The following is a 14800-nucleotide window of genomic DNA, read 5'->3' as shown; positions in this document are numbered from 1 at the left end:
TGTGCCTGACATCAGGAATACCATAGTGAACAGTGCTTCAGTCTCTTGCTCTAGGCAGCCAGTCCAGGCTGGGGAAATCTAGGAGGGCTTCCTGAATGGGCACCCAAGATGAAACTTGAAGCATGAGTAGGAAGCAGGCAGCAAGGAAGGAAAAGGAAAGAATGTTCCAAGCACAAGGAGCCAAAGGCTAGAGAGAACAGGGCTTGTTCAGGGACACTTTAAGGGAGGCAGTTAGGCTGAGACAGCAATAGGGAGGAGAAAGGCGGGGTGAGGGTTGTGTGCTGTTGGGGCGGGGCTGGCACTGGGGATGCTGTCTACTCTAGTGCAGGGTCTTTCCAGTCACCTCTGGTGCTACAGCCTTTGCGCCAGCCCCACAGGCTGTGGGGATGTTGGGAGGGCAGCCTTTTGGGCACCCTTGGCTGAGCTCAGGGAAGCCTCCACAGGCCTGGGGGTTGGTGGGTGGGGTGAGGTGTGAGAGCCAAGGCTCCCCCTAGCAGTCCCCAGTGAGGTACCAGAAGGAAGGGCATTTTAGATAGCGGGAACAGCATCTGCAAAGGTCCAGAGGTGAAAGAGTGCAAGACCAGCTAGAGAGCTAGCATAGTTCCATGTGGCTGAAACCAGGGGCTGGGCTGGGAGGAGCTATTCCTGTGCAATAGGATTGAACTAAGGCCCTAATGGGTAAGAGTTTAGGGTCTCTGCAGCTGGTACTCCTATGTTCAAATCCCAGCTTCTACTAGCTATGCATCCATGGGCAAATTATTTAATCTCTCTGGTTCTTAGTTTTCTATGTAAAATGGGGTTGTGAGGATTAAAAAAAAGTACACAAAACTCTTAACATGTAATAAACACTCAGTAAGTACAACCTCTGTGATTATCACTCTCACTAAAATTATCATTATTAACAGCCCCACAGTGGGAAATCTAAGGTGGAGTACAACCTGGTGTAAAGGAAGAATCTCATTTTGAAAAGGAAAAACAAGTTGCAACGTGTGCTTATCTGTAATCTCCACATTCACAGATATGTGTGAAATTTCATCTGCAACTGTTTTCTCAGAGTGTCATCCCATCCCAAATCAAATGACGGATGTTGGATGTCGCAGGAATGATGGGATATTACAGCAACTGACAGCAGGCTGGAGGCTGGGATCAGGTGCAGGGGAGTGGGAGGGACTTCTCTAAGTCTCTGGAGGGGTGACAACACCCAAGTTTCTAAACTGGGATGGTGGGGGACACTTTGGAGATTGGAAGTGGCTCTATCTGCCCCAGTTAAGACAAGAGACAGCATCAGCCCAGTTTTGCTGGGGTGAATGTTCTGAGCCGAGTCTGGGACACAGCCCATGCCTGCAGAAGTTTATAATCTTAAACTTGAATTAATCTTTTAGTTTGTTTTTTATTTTAATTTTAATTAATTAATGTTTTATGTAGAGATGGGGTCTGACTGTGTTGCCCAGGCTGGTATCACACTCCTGACCTGAAGCAATCCTCCCTCCTTGGCCTCCCAAAGGTACTGGGATTACAGGCATGAGCCACCATTCCTGGTGAATTAATCTTTTAGAATCTGAATTGTTTAAGCTTGGGAATTCAGATTTGCAGACGTTAACCATGAGACACATAGTTCCCACATAGTCAGACAGTGAACCAGGACCGGGAAGGCCGTGCTTTGAAGTCCTATCAACCTGGTTCAAATCCCACCTTTATCTATATAGCATAGGCCTTAGACAAGCTAGTTCTCTGGGTTTTGGTTTTCTCATCTATACAGCTAGACTGATAATTAGACCCACCTCAAGGGTTATCTTAAGATCAAAGAAATAATGCCTGTAAAGCACCTGACACAGTGCCTGGCACATGATCAGAGCTCAAAAACTGGGTGCAAAAAAAAAAAAAAGGTCAAAAACTGGAAGTGGTCAGTGCTGATATGATGTTCTTCCCCTTCTGGAAAGTTTGGCCAATCATGCAGCCCCTGGTGGGCTGATCCTGGAGAGGGGTGAGAGGCAGGGGTCTCCTGCCTGGGGATGACAGATGTCCCAGCCAGACTACTAGTCCCTTCCTTTAAGCAATGACAGGTGGGCATCCAGGCATGGAAGGATCACTGTGCCTGGCAGGGGGGTACAGGAACTCCTTCCTGTAACTGGGGGACAATTTGGGCCTTGGCCTCAGCTGTGCGAACAGGGAGGGAGGTCAGATCAGCCACAGGGCTGGCTGGACAAAGACCCATGTGCCCTGCGTCGCCCCTGTGAAACACACAGCGGTGCAGAGCTTGGGCCAGGGTGAGGTCTGCCGGGGAAGTGCAGGGGATGTGGTCTTGGTGCAGGCACAGAGCAAGGCCGATCATTTTCCAGGCCTTCTGAAATTCAGAAACATGAAGTTTTAAAAAAACAGCACACACACAAAGAAATATTTTTTGCAGCTGTTTTGGCATTTGGGGAGTAATTTGCCAAATTCAAGTTCAACATAATGAAGTTGGGTGTAGGCAGCTTCCAAGGGAGTTCTGCTTCCCGGCAATCTTCAGTTGCCCAGCCGGCAAGGAGGGCCGAGCGGGCTGTTGGTGGGAGCATTAACAGTAACATGTTGTGTATTTGTCATCAGAATGGAGCCCCCGGGCACAGGGGTAGTGCCCGTGGCTGCTCAATGCTGTATTTGTCATGTGGCCACTGACACAATCAATTGACCCCCTTACACACCGGTGTTTATTAGCCATTGTATAAATATTTCACCCCTCCCCAGCTGACACATAATCTCTTCTTTGCTGCCTCTGACAAATGAACATTTCTCTGTAGACTCTTAAATGAGTATGTGTCACAGCTATGTCACTGATTAATTTTTTTTACCACCACGAACAACGATGCATAGAAATGTAACTTATATTCATTTCCCGGCTTGAGCCCAGCTGTCTAAAAAATTCCACCAGCAGCTACGACTGACAGACAGCTATCCCAGCGCTTGGGCGTGCTGACATGTGGTTGTGTGAGTGCCAGCTTGTTAATTACAGGCTTTCTCTTCCAGCCTGGCTGCCGAGTAACCAGCCACAAGGACCTTAATCACTGCTGGGGCCTGGAAGGACTTGCTTCAGAAGGCTCCAGGGGCCAGCTGCCCAACCCAGCCTGACCACACAGTTTTGCCCTCCAAGCATTGGCCACCTTTTCCTGTGGACCTGGTTTGGGGACGTCCCTTGGTAACACCCATTGGCGCCTTAAACTCTTCACGCTCTGATCTGTGGGATCATGAAGAGAGGGGCTGGTCTTGTTTGCTTAGCACAGGGTGGATGCTCTAGAAATATTTGCTGGCATGAAATCAGCTAAGGTGCAATTATTGAACAATATATCAGCCACCTGACATGGATTATTCATTCCATCTTTTCCATGAATGTTTTTAGAGCACCTACTATGTGCTAGGTGCTCAGCCGATGAGCAAGACAGACAGACCTATAGACTTGGGCCCAGAGGAAAAAGTGACCATTGCTTGGAGACAAAAGGTGAGTGTGTGGGTAGACTGCGCAGGAGCCGCCCCTGGAGCCTTCTGAGGCAGGTCCTTCCTGGACCCAGCAGCGACTAAGATCCTGTGCCTGGTTACTAGGCAGGCAGGCTGAGATGAAGTTCGGTTCTGGTGGGGGAGGACTAGAGGTTCCAGGGACAGGCACTATTTGTACCCTGTTTGCAGCTGAAGAAACTAAAGGACGGTTCTTGCCTTTAGCCACATAGCATGTGAGTGGTGGAGTTGAAACAAGAGCCCACCCCATCTGACCCCAAAGCCTGCCACCTAACCGTCCTCTGTCCACCACCCTGACCCATTGCCCTTTCCCTGGGCTGCCTCGGTTTCTCCTCCATGCTAGCTCTCCTTCTCTTCTTCCCATTCTTCTCCTGCACACTTTCCTCTTCCCGGCGTGTTCTCGAGTCACCTTGGGCTGTGGAGCCGAGTCAGCATCCCTGCCCCTACCCCAACCCTGTCCATCTGCTGCTCTCCCCACCCCACCCATGGCATGGGACTGAGCCTTCGGCAGGTGTCTAGGTTGCCCCTACCCTGCCCCCAACCCCCATGCACCTGTGTCCCATGCACCTGTGCCCCTTCCCTAATGTCATATAAGCACTGGCTGGGAGCCAAATGCATGACACCTGGGCACACTTCCAGTAGATTAGCTCACACCAGCTCCACCGGTGCCCACGGGCTCTCAAGAGACTGGAGAAACAGAGACCCTCCCCCTCCAGGCCCCAAGCAGACTTGGCCAGCTCTGGGGGCAGGGGCTGTGCATCCAAAGAACTGGGACTCCCTGATGCCACACCCACAGAGCCCGAGTGACTCAGTCACAGCAGCTGACGTATATGGCAAGGTAGAGAGTGTGGCACGGAAGTCGGTCTGATTCCCAGTTTCTCTATTTACCCACGGTGTGTCCTGGGGCAAGTCACTCTGTTTCTTCTTGTTTCATACCCTGGGGATGCCAGTGCCTTCCGCAGAGCTGTTGTGAGCTGAGGAAGAGCTCACGCGGGGCAGCACCCGCCATGGCACCTGGCATATAATAGGTACACAGTGAAGAGCCGTGTCCTTCCTTCCCTCTTGGCAAGGCTGTGACTCTACCTGTCTTGACCAATCATCTCCCAACCAGGGAAGAAAAGCTGGACAACCCCTGTGCCCGCTGCTACCCCAGCCCACAGGGACCCAGGACACCCCACGTACCAGGTAGCACTGCCTCTTCCCCGCAGGCCTGAGAGGAGTGGGAGGGGCAGCTCCAGGGGAGGAGGAGGAACTGCTGGGGGTGGGGCCGCCCAGAGAATCAGCTCTCACTTTCAATGGGCACCATCCAAAATGACGGCCACCTACAAACATTCGGTCCATGTGGCACCGAACCAAGTACACGTTTATGTGCATTATCTCATTGAAAAGTCACATTAGCTATGACTGGCTTTGTTCTACTGACAAAGAAATGGAGGCCCAAAGAGGTTAAGGAAACTGCAAAAGGTCACACAGAGGCAGAGCCAGGACTTGAACCTGGGTCTACCTCATTCCCAACGCAGTGCTCTCAACTCCCACCGTGCACCACCTCCCTCACCCTGTCTTCCTCGCCAGTCCACCACGCTCCCTGGGCATCCTCCAGGGAGCAGCCGCAGCAGCCACCACCTGCTCTGTGATGTCATCGAGAGCCTGCTCTAGGAGCCCTAGCCCCAGTGGGCCTGCCCTGTCCCACCTGCTGAGCCCCAGTGGAGCTGGGGTAGGGTCAGAGAAAGGTCAAGCCCAAATGACACAGAGCTGGGCTGGCACCAGGACAGTGGCAGTCTGGGGGAAGGGGCCAATACGAGAAAGAGGCCCACACCGCTGGCCCTTCAGTTGGCTGGTTAGCTGTGCCATCCTCCATACAGTTCCCTGTTCGAAATGGAGCACTGAGCCCCGGAAACCAGGACAAAAGCACCACCCACAGCTCTGGTCTCGATGACTCAGATTCCACCTCCCACAGCCTCCTCCTGTGTGTGTGTTTCTGAGTGTGTGTACCCGCGAGTGTGCCGTGCCCCGCCAGCGCGTGAGGCTGTCAGCTGTGTGTGTGTGTTCACGTGTGTGTGCAGGGATGAGCCCACATGTGCACATGCCTGGGCTATGTCTATCCGCATATCTGTCTCCCAGCTCCAGCCCTCAGAATACGATGACCAGCGGGGTCAGTGACAATCATAGCCTTAATAGCCACATGCTCCTATGTTCAAAGGCTATGTATGTACCAAGCACTTCACATGCAGAACAGCGTGGAGTCTTTACAGCAGCCTTATTAGGTAAGTACTATCATTATTCCCATTCTGCTGCTGATGAAATTGAGACTCAGAGAAGTCAAACTGCTTTTCCAAGGTCACACAACCAGGAAACGGTGAAATTATCAGATGCCAAAGTCTGTGCCCAACAAGATGTGCTTCCCTCCTTGCCCCCTCTTGGGAGTTTGGAGAGAAGTCAGAAGAGTCCTTTGTAACCAGAAGCCAGCCAAGGTCCCTGAGGGAAAGGGGGCCAGAAGCCAGAGCCTTGGAGAAGGAGAAGGGGGGCAAATAGCAGATAGACGCGGAGCAGGAGGGGGCAGGGCAGCTGTCTCTCAGAACAGGTGTCAGAGAAGCTGTGACAGCCACTTAGAACCACAGTGGCAAGCCTCCTTTACATGGCGATTTGCATATATTTGCATGTATTTGCATCACCAAATCTGTGGAATCGGCCTTAATGGTCCTTGCCTCAGAAGGTTGGCAGAAGCTGAAAGAATGGGAGTGACAGGGAGGGCCTGGGGAATTCAGGACGGGAACGGGAGAAGAGGCAGTGCTGTGGAGGCCCTGGGAGGCGCTGGGCACCGCGAACAGACAATTTCTGGGGGAAAGAAGGCAGAATCTCTCCCAAGTACCCTGGGAAGTCTTCTCGACCTGAGTCCGTCTCCGGGGGGCAGCACGGAAGGAGATCGCGCATGCAGAAAGCCTGGAGAACACAGGGGGCTGGGGACCCGTGCCAGTGGGCGGCCGGGAGAGCCTCGCGCTCGCCTCCCCGCTAGGGGCCGCCCACGTGGCCGCCGGAGCTCGGTGGCCCGGTGTTGGGGCGCCATCTCGTGGCCGCACTCGGGAATGCGCCTCTTCCTGCCCGCTCTGGCCGCAGCGCCTTCCCGTCGCGGCTGCGGGGGCCCACTTGCCCCCATCCGGCAGCTTGAGTGAGCTCGGGGACTTGCCATTTTCTGGAGAATCGCGGGCAGGGTGCTTCCCACTCAGGCCAGGCTACAGTGAGTGGCTAATCCAACTTAGTGGTGCAGCGCTTAGGCCTTATGGTCAGAAAAACGTTACTAAGGTGTGACCTTGGCAAATTGACCTCTGAATCCGTTTCCCCATCTGTAAAATGGAAGCTATAAGATTTACTTGTGAGAATGAAAGCAGATAACATAGATGAAGAGCTTATTAGCAGGCCGGGCGCGGAGGCTCACGCCTGTAATCCTATCACTCTGCGAGGCTGAGGCAGGAGGATCGCTCCGGGTCAGGAGTCCTAGACCAGCCTGAGCAAGAGTGAGACCCCCGTCTCTACTAAAAATAGAAAGAAATTAGCTGGACAACTAAAAATATATATATAAAAAATTAGCCGGGCGCATGCCTGTAGTCTCAGCTACTCGGGAGGCTGAGGCAGAAGGATTGCTTAAGCCCAGGAGTGTGAGGTTGCTGTGAGCTAGGCTGAAAAAAAAAAGGAGCTTATTAGCAGGGCCAGGACTAAGATGAGTTAAGTGAGATGCCCAAGGCACAAAATGTAAGGATTTAGCACTTGCACGACCTTGAGACCTCCTTAAAAGGCTGCTTACTCTCTTCACCCTACTCCTAGGCCTGCCTATTGGCACTGCTTCTAGAAGACCTGACTAAGACAAGGGGTTTCCTGAGCACTGTCTCCCCCTCTGCATCCCACACTGTGGTCAGTGCTGGAGCCTGAGTCTGGCCACTCCAGCCTCTCTGCCGAAACCAAAGAAATCGAGACTCTGGGGGCAGGAACAAACCAGCCACTTTCCAGACGGGAGGGGAAGGGGGTGGACATCTGAGGGATGAAGGAGGAGGGGGCAGGCAGAGGCAGGAAAGCAGGCCTGGAGATCACAGGGTAGGAAGTTAAGTCCCGGTGAAAGTTGTCCCCTGTAAGTGGGTCTGTGTGGGGAGTTTTCTGGGAGGGAGTAATCGGATCCTGGGGGTGAGAAGGAAGAACAATATTCCCTTCCACCCGCTTTGAGTGGACAGCCCCCTCCATGCAAGGCTGGAAGTGGGTTCCTCTGAGCACCCCCCAGGCCTCCGTACTGGGGACTGTGCCTGAGTCTCAGAGGCTCTGGACAGTGACAGCATCCTGAGTGAGTGCATGATGCTGGGGCAGGAGGAGGCAGCAGGAGGCAGAAGATCCAGAGCATCAAAGCAGTGACCTCCCCCTTTTCCAGGGCAGGGAGGCCAACAGGGGCTGAACCGAAAGAAGGCCCAGGGAATGCCCCTTCTGGCCTAGGTCTCTGCTATGATTTGAATGTTTGTGTCCCTCCAAATGTCATAGTGAAACTTAATCCCCAATACAACAGTATTAAGAGGTGAGGCCTGTGGGAGGTGGTTAGGCCATGAGGGCTCTGCCCGCATGAAAGGACTAGCCTTATAAAAGGGCTTGAGGGGGCGAGCCCCTTCCATCCCTTCCACCACGCGAGGGTGAGGGTATGGCATTTGTCTCCTCCGGAGGATGCAGCATCAAAGTGCCATCTTGGAAGCAGAGAGCTGCACTTGCCAGACGCTGAACTTGCCAGCACTTTGACCTTGGACTTTCCAGCCTCTAACCATGAGAAATAAATTTCTGTTGTTTCAAAATGACCCAGGCGGTGGCTCACACCTGTAATCCTAGCTTTCTGGGAGGCCGAGGCGGGAGGATAGCTGCAGCTCAGGGGTTCAACACCAGCCTGAGCACAGTGAGACCCCGTCTCTTTTTTAAAAAATAAATAAATAAATAAAAATAAAATAAAATAAAATAAAATAAAATGACCCAGTCTCAGGTATTGTGTTACAGCAGCACAAATGGACTAGCACAGTCTCCCAGCCTCTGGCCACTCCCAGTGCCCCAGTTCACAAACACTGCAGGCGCAGGGCACAGCCCCACCTCCAGAGCACAGCCTCACACTGCAGTGGAGTTCCGTGCCCCAAGAGGAATTGGCCCAGTGGCAGTTTGGTGGTTTACAGGGAGGTAGGGCAGGAGGAAGTTCAGGCAGAGACTGAGCAAAGAGACCGAATGTCCTTAATATCACCCACCCGGGCTTTTACTCTCCCTGCCTTTCTTTGGATGTGTGGGAGGTGCACCAGCTAGGGCAGAAGTCCTGGCTTAAAACTGTGGTCTCTTAGCTCCGGGGGTCATCCCTGACATTCTTCTGCCTCCAGGCAAAGCCCCACTTCTCCCGCATTTTCAAAGCAGAAAGAAGGTAAGTGATGAGGGACCCCAGCCCCAGGGAGTCTGCAGTCTGCCCTGCCTGCCTGGGGTGTCTAAATGGTATTGGAGGGGGCTGTCTTTGGTAGAGTTTGGTGCAGTGAGGGGTTCATCACTGTAATCAGAGTCTCAAAAAAGTTTAAGATCTGCCTGCTCTGTCCAATATTGGTAACCAGTAACTACACGTGGCTATTTAAATTTAAATTAATTACAATTAAATACAATTAAATATTAAGCTCTTCTGGCTCACCAGCCACATTTCAACCTCTCAATGGCCACATGTGGCCACTGGCTACCATGCTGGACAGCACAGATATAGAACAGAAAATTCTCCTGGACAGCATTTATTGCCCATTAATTTTATTCATAGGGAAACTGAGTCCCAAAGAAGGGATGATTTAACCCAAGGGCCTAAGGGGAGTGGTAGCTATAGTTCCAGATGCCCTTCATAAAGTGTTTTACAGCAAAATTGCATAAAAATACCTTCTTATTCAAAAGTCATTCTGTAAAATTAAAAAAAAATTTGTATCTTCTCATAAATATAGCTGATGTTAATAGCCTAGGGTGGAAGGAAACAGGGCCCCAGTTGTGGGGGTGCGGATGGGGGAGGGAGGTGTTCTGTGTTTGTTCCTCCCGCTCCCCAGGGCTGCCCCAGCCCTCCAGGATAAAGGAGGCTTGGAGGCCTGGAACTTCCTCCCCTCCCCCATGATGACTTCATCCTCACAAAAATGTGAGGAGGGCAGTGAGGAGGGGGTGAGTGGAGGGTAGTTCTGGAGTTTTGGGGAAATGACACAGCCCTCAGGCCAGAGGAATTGGGGGTGGGGAGAACTTTGCTGATCCTAGCCAGTCTCCATGCAGCCATCTTCCTAAAATTCAAGTCTGAATCTATCACCCCATGCTTAAACTCTTCCCTGGCTCCCCATGGCTCTTGGACTGGAGACCAAATCCCAATCAAGATTTACAAGGGCCTGCATGGCCTGGCCCTTGAGATTCCTTCAGTCTCAGCTGGATCGGAGCTCCCCAGCTCTTTGCTCTGTCTCTCTTACTTGCTGCTACCTCAGGGCCTTTGCACTTGTGATTCTTCTGCCTAAAACACTCCCACTCACCCCCACTTAACTGCTACCCGTCTTTCTGATCTCAGTTCAAGCAGAGCTCCAGGGAGAAGCCTCCCAGACCCCCAGGCCAGGTCAGCAGCCTCTACTAGATGTTCTTACAGTGCTTCCCCTCAGAAGACTCATCTTGGTTTGTAATTACACATTTATTTGGAGGTTCTTTGATAAATGCCTCACTTCCCTAGCAGATCATGCTCCCCCATAGTCTGTTGTACACATTGTTGTGTCTCTAAACCCTCGAGAGGTGGTTGGTCCAGAAGAGATGCTCAATAAAAATATGAAAAATAACTGAGATGATTGCATGGGAATGCTCCTTCCTGTAAGAAGCATGATCCTGCAGCCCACTCCCCGCCCCCCTCGTCCCATCTCATCACGACCAAATGTGGGCTATGGCTGTGTCCTCCACCCCCAGAGGGTGACGGCAGGGGAAGGGGTGAGACCTGGAGGACACAGAGATAATGGAGGTGATCGGGACTTGCAGGGGTGACAGGAAGTTGAGTAAGAAAAGTGGTGGAACTGACCAGATGACAACCGAGGACAAGGGGTACAATGTGGTCTAATTTGGCAATAGGATGCCACAGGCTAATTGATTAAAAAGGGTAATGGGATATGCCAGGGTGATGGGGAAGTAGCCAAGCCAGATGTATTCCAGAGTTACCGTGGAAGTAACTGGTAACAATAGTAACAAGGAACGGGAGACACTTTTTGAGCACTTACTGTGTGTCAGGCCCTTTCCACATATTGCCCATATATTTCCATGGATTAATCTTTGCGACAACTCTAGGCACTATTATAATCTCTATCTTGCAGAAAAGGAAACTGAGGCATGATTAGTAACCTGATCAGGTCACACAGCTTGTAGGGTGTCAGGGTTTTACTTTGGAGACTTTGTTCTTACTTACTACATACCATCCCCTTTTGGTAAACAAAGTGGCTTCCAAGGTGATTATGGCTTAGCGGTGTATTGTTTGGGCCAGGAGCAAAGAGAGACCTGGAAGGAGGTGTTGGAGAGTTCCCTTCCACATCTCCCCATTGCTTGGTTCTGCCCCCTCCTCTGCTCTCTAGTGTCCCTTTTGTTCCACGTGTTAGGGTTAAGATTTAAGATTTACCAATGTCGTGTTTCTTCCTACTCCTCCATCCCTGCACAATGCCAGAGAGGCTAAATCGAACTGCACACTGAGGAGCACGGGGAAGAGAAAAACTGGGCTGGCTATGGGAAGAACTTTGGGGAGATGAGGCATTGACGAGTGAGAAGTCCCAGACAACTGAGGTTTGTGGGCAACATAGAAATGTTGCTACAGGTTACAAGGTCTTTTGAGAGATGAAGCACTGGAGAACCTGTTCATTCTTTTTGGTTTCTGGACTGTACCTTATTTTTAAACCATGACTCCATGCGTACACTGGGCCATGTGAGCCCTGCAGCTTATATTTGGGTTACCTCAGATGCTGCTGGTCGGTCATGCAGTCTCCCTAGCCAGGGGGAGCGGCGTCTGTGGGGTTCCAGCATTAAGGTTTGGAAAGAGCCTCTTCCTAGTACCCTTTGTCCACTAGACGCCAAGGTAGCCACAGAAGGTACCCCCGAAAGAAAAGGCAGCTCAGCTTAAATTACCAGCTGTCTCTGGAGTAAAGTGTGTTCCCTCGCCCAGCCTAGCATTGCTGATCTTGCTGTAAGCAGATTCTTTGGACAGTGGGAATGAGAGAGGTCTGACTAGGGAGCAGGGACCCACGATAGCCTCGTAGGGAAGAAGCCCCTCCAAGGGACACTAGCTACCACCCCCCAGTCTCACTCTTATTCCTGTGACTGGGTTCACCTCCCACACCACTATTCCCCCCACCTCTCATCCGAGGGTGCCTCAGCTCTTTCAGGATACTCTGTGACCACTCTCCTCCAATTTCTCAGACCGACAGCCCTCTCCCACCCAAGTCATCTAGGAGGCATACACCCCTGCAAGGAACAGTTGACCTGGCCCTCTACCCTATTCTTGAGTATTCACAGATCAAGCCCCAGAAATCCAGGCTCCCCTTCCTTGAGCCCACGGACCTTCCTCTTGCCCACCTTCCAGGGGCCAGGGCTGACACCTGCTACAGACTTACTCTGTGCCGGGCACGTGCGTCCCTATGCCTGGTCAGTGCTCTCCCTGAGGCATGGAGGGGGCAGAGGAAACCCCTGACACCTGGGCCCCTAGACTACAGCTCCACAGAGAGGATTTTGGGGAAAGATCGCACTGTACACACGTTAAGGATCACAAAGTCTTTAGCCATTGTCTTCTGGAGCCTGGGATGCTCTATCCCCTGCTTTCCTTCTCACTTACTTCTGTCTTGGCCCGTTTCTGCCCTTAGCTTCGAAGACTGAGAATGGGGAAGAAAAGACCTCTGCCTCCCAGGCCAGAGCCTGAGGCACAGGGACATCCCCTCTTGTATCTCCCAGTGACTAGACTCAAAGGGTTCTCTTTGCCCCCCTGTGCCCAGGCTACAGGGTCCCCTTGAGTCCGCCCTATCCCCTCAGTGACAGATCACGAAGATACAGACATAGACACGGAGGCAGAAAGAGAGACAGACACACAGAGGAAACCACAAAGAGAGTCAGAGTGAAGACAGACCGAAGAAATACACTCAGAAGAAGAGAGAAAAAGAAAAAAAGAGACAGAAAAGAGACAGAGAAATAGAGCTAGAGATAGAAAAGAAACTGAGAAGGAGAGCCAGGGAGAAAGAGAGAAGTAAGGTACAATCCAAGGGCCAGAAGCCTCCACCCAGAGAAAGGAGTGGGGTCGGGGGGAGGAAGCAGGGTCCCCCCCTCTCTGGCTCTGCCCTGATCCTCTAGCTCTGGTGCCCATATCTTGGAGTCAATAAACCTGGATGGGAAAAAATAGCATTTTCACTGAACTCTAGCTGAAATTTAACATTTCCTTCAGTTATGACAGCAACAAACCAGTCAGATTAGCCATAACTACGGCTTCGTCACCAATAGAGATCACATATATTTTCATATCCTATTAAAGTATTGTAGATCTTTTGAAATATCATTTATGCTCACCACTGCTTCAAAATTATGGGAGGTATCAACCCTACCACTAGATCTTATTTAAGGCATTAATAAAGAAGCACATATACTACTATATCACATTAAAAATAGCTTTATAACTGTATTGGAATATAATTGGTTTCCTTTGTAATCCCATATATTTTATTTTATGCATTGTAAAACATTATTCTGAGATAGGGCCATAATATTTTACCAGACTGTCAAAAGAGAACAAAAAAATGTTCAGAACTCCCGCACTTAACCCCTGACCAGGACCCCCAGGACGCATTCCTGCAAGCTCCCTGCGCCCTGCACTATCTTTTCCTACCCCCTCTCTTGCTGGGTTAATCTAAGTCCTCTAAGAAGAAGCTGCCAAGGCAAGATGGAACGTGCAAGGATTTGATTAGGGGAAAGGCCTGTGTGAGAGGCAGGGAGCCTGGGGCTGGAAGAGCTGTGAAAGAGAGAGGAAGGAACAAAGGTTGGGAGGAAGCATCCTAGACTGCCATGCAGGCAAAGGAAAGTGCAGCAAGGCCATCGGGAAATTCTTGAACCAAAGTCAGCTGTCAGAGGAGTCCCCTGTCTCCCAGGAATGGGTTTGCCTTAGAATCTCTGCTGAGCTCTGTGCTGGCTGGGAGCAGCCCAGTGGGAAGCTGGCCTTAGAGCTGGAGCTGAGGGGTTTCAGACAGAAGCAGCTGGGGCCCTTGGTTAATTTCACTTCTTGCAGTTGAAGGTCCACAACTACAACTGTGGGGAGCTTTGTCTGGGCCATCACAGTTACCCATCCACAAAAAAGGACCCGGTTATAGGAGTCCAGTCCAGGGCTGTAGGTGAGCTCGGTAATTAAGATGTAGGCTTGGAGAGTTGGCTATTTCTAGCTGCAGTGCCTTGAGCAAGTTATTTAATGCTCCCTGCCTCCTTATCTGTAAAATAGAGGTGATAAAATTCCCTATTTATAGGGGTATTTGTGAGGATTAATTGAAGCCTGCAAAGCAATGTTTGCATAGGGCCTAGGACAGGTCAGCTCTCAATAATCGGTGGCCATTATTATGGCCATTTTAATTATTAATTATTACTATTATCACTCTCTGTCTCAAAGGGAAGGCCCTGGGAAAGTGGGGCTCCAGGAGGCTGAAGATGACAGTCCCTCTCCTAGCTGGGGCAGCTGGAAGAGGTGGGGACCACTTCCCCACACACCCCTCATCTTCCCCTGAGGCAGGGGTCTTCCCCTCCCTACTGATGGTTCCTGTGTCTGCTGACTCACAGCCAACTTCCTCTCACACAAACAGGAAAACACAGCTGGCCAGCGCCCCTCCACCCCCAACACCACACACGGCTAGCACTGGCCCTGCTCTGGGGGAAGTGCTCAGGCTCTGGGGGACAAGCTCCAGGAACGGGGTCAGCAGCACCAAGCGGGAGGAGAGAGGAGCCATTTCTCCTTAGCCGCCCCCTGCCCTGTAATTTTAGGGTGGGAGAGTGGGGAGAAGGGGCTTCTCCCAAGAATGAAAACGCCGCTTGCTTGGTCACTGTGCTTGCAGGGCGCCAGCCTTATCCCTCAAAAGGCGGCCCCAAACCTTAGTTTGAAAGGAGGGATCTTCATCCCTCTGAAGCGGCTTAGGCCGGGCCCTTGGGGGAGGGAGAAGCCGAGGGGGGACTCCTCTCCAGGCCAGATCGCTTGGCCCCAGAGAGGGGCTCTGCAGCTTGGAAGGCTGTGGCGATCCACGACTTCTGGATGTCCAGTTTCCTTCCCCATTAA

The 14800-nt window shown here is 51.6% G+C and overlaps 1 long non-coding RNA gene across 1 annotated transcript; it reads left to right on the top strand.

Moving 5' to 3' along the window:
* Positions 1–8680: 8680 nt before the first annotated feature.
* Positions 8681–14430, top strand: LOC123637908. Its single transcript, XR_006735088.1, has 3 exons — positions 8681–8908; positions 14144–14218; positions 14334–14430. It is a non-coding gene; the product is annotated as an uncharacterized LOC123637908 (long non-coding RNA).
* Positions 14431–14800: the final 370 nt, after the last annotated feature.

Source organism: Lemur catta, chromosome 5 (assembly GCF_020740605.2).
Source record: "Lemur catta isolate mLemCat1 chromosome 5, mLemCat1.pri, whole genome shotgun sequence".
Taxonomy (NCBI): Eukaryota; Metazoa; Chordata; class Mammalia; order Primates; family Lemuridae; genus Lemur; species Lemur catta.
This window is presented reverse-complemented; position numbering and strand designations above follow the sequence as displayed.